We start from the raw sequence: 6827 nt of genomic DNA on the forward strand, positions 1-6827 counted from the left end.
ACTGTTCAGAAGAAAAAGACTGTCGGAGGCATTTTTTGCTCACCAGCTCCTCCGGTGGACACCACCCTGATCTTATGTCCTGTGTGCCCTGAATTTCCCCCCTCATCACCCACATCCTTTTTTATTGATATTCCCCTCCTTCGTGTCATTACCTCAGTGCTCCTTCACTACTGCAGACTTAATTCCTCATTCTCACCTCCTCTTGTACAACCCTCGTCTTCTTCTATCTTATTCTCGCTCTCTCTTTTGCTCCCTTTTCCGCCCTCAGTGTAGGAGTAAAAAGGATTAGTCAAATCAGGAGAGGGAGCAAAGCACTAAATCACCGTATTGAATCCTGGCAAAATAAATTTGGTTCTTTCTCAGCGAGTGAAGAGTCATTTCTGAGGCAATGTGGTTTCCAGCACATCTAACATAATAACAGTGCATAATGAACTAATTTGAGAATGACAGTTATATTATAAAAACTCATCTCATTAGACTAAAGTGATCAAGATTCATAAAAGAAAACCTTCAACCGAATGGATGCTGAAGTAAAAAAAGTATTTTTAAACTCCTGAAACTGATGCAGTCTCTGAACAAACAATTATATTTATATGAGATTAGTTACAGACATTTAACATTCATTTATTTACTGTTTTTTCAGGTGATGTGAAATGTAGCCAAACACTGCTATGTTTTTGGCTGCTATATTTCTTAGCATGTATTTCTTTTTTTTTTTTTTTTTTTGGTGATGCTGTGAGTAGATTGCTCGGTACAACTCTTTCATGTCCAATTATGACTTGTTTTCTGTGTATTAAATACACTGTTTCACCCCTGCTGTTTATTTGTAACTAATCCAAATGAAGGGATTATTAGTATGGAAAAATGTGAAGAATTATGTGGGAAAGTATAACTCAAAATTTGGCTTCAAAGAGTTGGAGGATTCTTGATGTCGGCTTGTAAAAAATGTTGCCAGCTGCTTTGGAAACTTCGGTGTCGCTCATTCTTTATTCGACTCTCTCACAATCTGGCATTTATTGCAGTCAGTGTGTAGACTTACTAACTGTCCTGATCTGACCAAAGCCCTCCAGCAGGGTGTATAAATTACATGTGCATCTCCTATGTCTTAATGCATCAATTTTGACAGCCCTAATAATCATTTTTAAAAAAGAGAGAGTCCCCAAGATTACTGACTGGAAACAGAAATGCTGCTCAGCGTACACGACACGGTCATATTGCTGTGCAGTGGACATCAAAGCTCCTGCAAAAGTATACTAACCAAATGTGGTGCAAGGGTCAAAAGGTTATCTTATACAGACTATAGGTGAACAAAAAAGAAAAATAAGAAAAGTTCTTAATTAAAATGGACTGGATGTCAGTCATCGATGGTGTTTTCTGGGAGAAGCCAGCACTGTCAGTGATATCAGACAGCTGAGCTGAATTAAAGTCAACAGCCCCAACCTCCCACTGCAGTTGTGTACCCAGTTATGGCAAGCCTCAGATAAAAGTTTCTCTGTGTTAATACTCAGCATCATTGTGACTGCAGAGGCAGGGAACATTACCAATGTGAAAAGTTCACCACCTCACTAGGAAATCATATCCATTATCTAAAGCTGCTTCTCCTTTGAGCTGTGCATGGGGTGAAGGTTTCGGCCGATCCCACTGACACTGAGCCAGAGGTCATGTGCACCGTGAACAGGCTGAACATGCAAAGACAGACATCCGTCCATGCTTAGAGTTTATTTTCAGCCCTGGTTAATTCAATAACCAGAGCTTCAGTCTACATGTCTTTGAACCATCTGAATATCTCACATCATCACACAGGAGGAAACTGAGGCTGAGAGCTTCAAACATGGGCCAGGGTTTGGCATGCACATCACACACTGTCTGCCTGGCCTATTACACACACACACACACACAGTTTGTAAGGCAGCAAACACCAGAAAGACCATCAACCCAACTCATCAAATCACTATCATAACTTTTGAATGACACCAGGTAGAATATATATCACCAGGACGAGGACTTCCTCTGTCTCCAGCATCAGACCTAGAAATCCAATAAATCTTCACCATGGTGTGTGTGTGTGTGTCTGTGTGTGTGTGTGTGTGTGTGCAGTCTGCCTTCCTTTGAATCTGACTTGTAGTGGGATAAAAAATGAATCAGGTTATTGCATGTGCATTTCCTGGAGATAAATCTCTTTTCTGGAAGGTTATCTCAGTTTATGTGACATGCGAGTGGAGACACATACGGATGGATGCCAAACTGCCAAACTACTTCCTGTATCAACCGCTGTCGCAGAGGTGATTGGAAAACATATTTTTTGTTGCTTCTTTTGCATATTATAGTATTATTATACTATAATAAAAATAATTATTATTGCTAATATTATACCAAATAATGCTCTTTAGGACACTAGTAAAAATGTATTTTGAATCCATGCCTCCCAGTCAATAGGTCCTTCATTCACAGGGTTGTTGCTCCGCTCACTTTGGGAACCCTTAACCTATACATCCTTCAGATCTGAGTGCATGCATTTGATGTACAATGGATCCTCAACTATTGGTTGATCCATCTAATAATTGTGCTTCCCAGCAAAAGAATCATTAGTTTGAGCCCTGGTAGTATCTATTAGTATTTCTGTGGTTGTCTACAAGTATTCAAGTTTTCATCCATTGTCCAAAACACACTATTAGCATAACATGAAACCCTTATATTGACCAGTGGAATTATTGTGATGGACTTATGAGTTGTCCAGGTGGCCCTGGACCCATCACAGAGTTGGGTGTTAGTAAGAGGATGAAAAATTCTCGAAAATGATAGAACACCGTTTTCCAAGTCTGCTATATCACATATGGATGAATGAAATTTTTCAGGATTGATGTGTCTGAGTAAAATAGACGTCACTGTGAATGAACGGTGCGAACCTTCTCAAAATGGCAGATGGTGGGCCCCGTTGAAGAGACGCTTGCACAACAGCTGCAGCCTCCGAGACGTAATGCAAAAATATTTTGATGGAGAAATCAAAATGACTGAAGACAGATCCGTCGTCTCTCTCTGAAGACAGAGAGAGGACGATGAGAAGGGTTGTCCAGAGACGCAGCTTTCACTGAGCTGGAGGCAAGTAGGTCTTATAACAACATGGTTAGGGAATGTTTTTGTTAGAAAACACATTTCCCAGACCATTAGGAGTTGTGATCCCTCTGGGAAACTCGAGCCATTCAGCACGTCTGCTGTGGGTCTTTCTGTGGCTCATGATGCTGATGAAATACTGACGATACTGGATGGAAGTTGCTTCATTGGCAGTAGATAGAATTTTCTTTTCAAATTATCATTTAGTCTGCCGAGGGTTTGACAGCCAGGGGAAGTTGAACATTTTAAATATATTATTTCAGATGTAAAATTTCTGAAACAATTTCCACACTCTCTGTTTCTTCCATCTGTGATTCGCCCGTGGCTGCTTCAGAAGCAGCGTTTGGTATGATGCAAGTCCAATTCAACTGAGATGAGTCTCCGCCTTATGGTACACTCAGATTTCAAGTCATGCATGCAAATTCTTTCCAAACATATCATTTACAAACAATAAGGTGGAAAACCTCCTGAAGCAGAGAGCAGATGTTTTAAATAGCTGGGTGTTAGGATTTAGCCCCAGCATTAATGTTAATTAGAATGTAAACATTTGAAAAAGGTGTTCATTTCTACTGCCGGCTCCACTGTGCACTTTCCCGTTTACAGTACAGTTTGAAAATGTTCCAATGAGCTACGCAGTAAAAAGTCATAACTCCATATTAAGGGTGGGACTGAACTGCAGAGGGTGAACTCATCAATGCCATCAGGACCCCTGACTGTTCCAGTAACAAATGAAAGTGCCATTAGGTTCAGCACAGCTTGTGAGCTACGTGTGAAGGTTGCTGGGTCGGGAGGGTGTGTGGGTGTGGAAAAAAGGGTGTGTAGCTGTGAAGGTGTGTTGCCGGTGGGTGGTAGGTCGTGGGTGGCGCACCGGGGTGACTGCATGTTGACAGGTTACTTACTGTGCCTTCAGGAATATGCAACCTTTAAAAAGCACTGGCTCCAGCGTGAGCTTTTACATAATTAGTTTCTAGCTGTAGTTTCACCCCAAGCAGAAGAGAGGAAAACAACAATTAGATGGGTTCCTTATTAATCATTTGCTCCCATTGTGCGAATGTTAATATGGTTAAAGGTCTGAATGGATTGTGCACTTTGGCTCCATCCAAACAACAGAGGCAAATTTGTTTGTATACAGATGCACTTCCAACACTCTTCCTATAGGGGGCAGTCTTCTTTAGACTATTTAAAATTTTCCATTAAATATTAATGCTCACAGTTAGCGTTGCTGTCAGATATTGAAATGTTAAAGTACCGTACAGGCAGCGGAAAATCACTGTATTTTGAGGAATTCTGTCCCACGGAACTAATTTATTTTCTGACCTTAGGACAATCAGCTTCAATTAGAAATGAAAGAATGTGGCTTATTTATGTCATATGTCACCAGAGAGTATGCTAGGCTATTAGACCATGCAGATAAGCAAGGCCAGTGTGTATCCTGTTGTATTCAATAACGTGGTCATTAAATATAAAGTCAGTTTCAGTACTTGGGAGTGGACACTGTACTGTAAGTGTTGAAATATTTTAGATATGATTAACATGTCTGCTAGCTAATTTGTTAGCATTTTTTATATTTAAAAAGGTGTGTGCTATTGGGCAAGATAACACACATTAATGTAGTTTAAAAATGCAATATATGTAAATCCATGAATAATCAGCAGCCCCCCAATCCTAACCTTGGCATTTCCTGTTTTTTCTCAGTTGCACAAAACAACAAGGTTACAATTTGGACTGAAAAATAAAAAATTCTCTCTTGAGAAAGAGAGAGAGAGAGAGGGGGAGAGAGAGAGAGAGAGAGAGGGAGAACCATCTGCAGTGGATCAGTCTTTGAATAGAACTTCACTGTGCTGTTTGCTCTCTCTTAGATCAGCTGTGTGCTTGGAAGTGAAGGCACAGCCCTTGTACTAAATGATAGCACAAATCTGGGCAGATCCCTGTTGTTGAAGGACCTCTGCAGTGCAAAAGCAGTACTTCTACCTGTCAGTAGGGGGCCACATTAAGCTTCATGAAGTCCCCACACTACCTTATGTGTGGAGAGAAACCATGGAGGCTCAGCCTGCTCCTCCTGGAGGTTCCTTACATGTAATTCTGTTTTAATGGCATTTAAGTGGTAAGGTGTTTAGTGTGGGAGAAATGAAATGAACGTAACATTTAAAAAAAATAAAATGCAACCTCACAATCTCTCAGGTCTCTGCAGCCTCAAAACACTCGTTAGGTGATGGTGATAGATGTAGTTAAGATGAGTCACTCGATAAACAAAACAAATTAAAGGATGACAGAGTGGAAATGGGGGAGGAAGACATGTTTTAGCAGAGTTGGTCGCTCAAGTGGAAAAGAACAGATACTCGTCTGGACCAGGAAAAGTTCCTAGCTGCTGTTAAAGAACCCAAATGTGTTTGGACTGTGATCCCATCTAACACCTTTGAAAGATCTGGGTCTTGATCTTCGGTCCAGTTCACTGAACATCTGTGGCTAACCTAAAATGTAGTACGGATTAATCCTGAAGAACAAGATTCTTCTTTCTGAACTGGTTAAACCGACAGTGACAGGGCTCTGCTTTAGACCTACTTTTAATTACATGGTATGAGTCTTTTTTGAATATAAGATATTTTTATGATTTAAATCGCTTAGTATGTTAATGTGATGAGATGAAACTGTTAAAAGAGGAAACGGAACAACGGAACATAATTTTTTAAATTATCTGATAATAGGTTTTATCTAATTAATTTTAAATTACTTGCTTTGGAAACACAATGGTGACTTCACATTTGGTGCACAGGACTACAATTATTCAGAATGGACAGAACCTTACCAAAAGTAACTTAAAGAAATGCTGATATTTAGCATGTTTTTTTTTTTTTGGATTCCACTCTGTCTGTTTATCCCACAAACCATTACATAATACCGTGTCATGTGTTTCTTTTGCTTGTAGGGAATTGACCTGAGTAGTGGTTCTAAGCCAAAAGCTGAGTTTCAGAAACACAGCGGGCTCAACTACAGTTCTGAGGGGGTGTTGCAGAAGTTTGTGAGCCACTGGACTCAAAGTATGTTCATAGACAACGGCAGATCCACAAGAGTCAAGAAGTTGCTGTTCAAAACCAGCCTATTAAAAAAAGCCCAGACACTAAAAACTGAGGTGACAGCACAGCACCAGCAGAACTTCAGTCTACACAAATAAAGCCTGAGGGACTATGTCTGAGTCTGTGTGTTCTGGTGCATAGATGTTCTCACTCCACTAGTGCTTCTGTTTACACGTGTTTCTGTGCAGAGCCTTACTATAATTACATATAGGCACTAAGGCTAGACGAGCAAGATCATGGGGGGTGGAGGGGCTCCGTGTCTTAAGGGTGACCTCAGGATTCAACTGTTCAAGCTAAAAAAAAACACATATTCAGGATCTGCCTCCCCTCACTCCCATCCTTCCTCCCCCAAAGCCTAAGGCACAGAAATATGGAGTTGAACGCCCAGAGCGTCAGCATCGGTGTGTCTGTAAATGAGTGTTAGTGCGCTCAGTGCATGTTAAAAGGAGGAAGAATTGGTGTGATTGGGCGAGAGTGCCGCTCTTTTGCGGATGTAGATAGACGTCCTCTTGTTTATGCCCAGAGCGACGTGTTGTCCGTGGAAGTGAGCTCCAGCCAACGCTGCCGATGCAAGGTCAGACACAGGCACAAGGCCCTGGTTGGCTCTGAAACAGATGTTAGCCCCACAATGACACCCTGCCC

General features: G+C 41.0%; 1 long non-coding RNA gene across 2 annotated transcripts in view; it reads right to left on the reverse strand.

Annotated features, from left to right (window-relative positions):
* Positions 1 to 6827, reverse strand: part of LOC112487115 (uncharacterized) — a 63858-nt gene that overhangs the window by 10539 nt on the left and 46492 nt on the right. The window lies entirely within an intron of this gene.

Source organism: Cynoglossus semilaevis, chromosome 6 (assembly GCF_000523025.1).
Source record: "Cynoglossus semilaevis isolate Cse_v1.0 chromosome 6, Cse_v1.0, whole genome shotgun sequence".
In the NCBI taxonomy this organism is placed as follows: Eukaryota; Metazoa; Chordata; class Actinopteri; order Pleuronectiformes; family Cynoglossidae; genus Cynoglossus; species Cynoglossus semilaevis.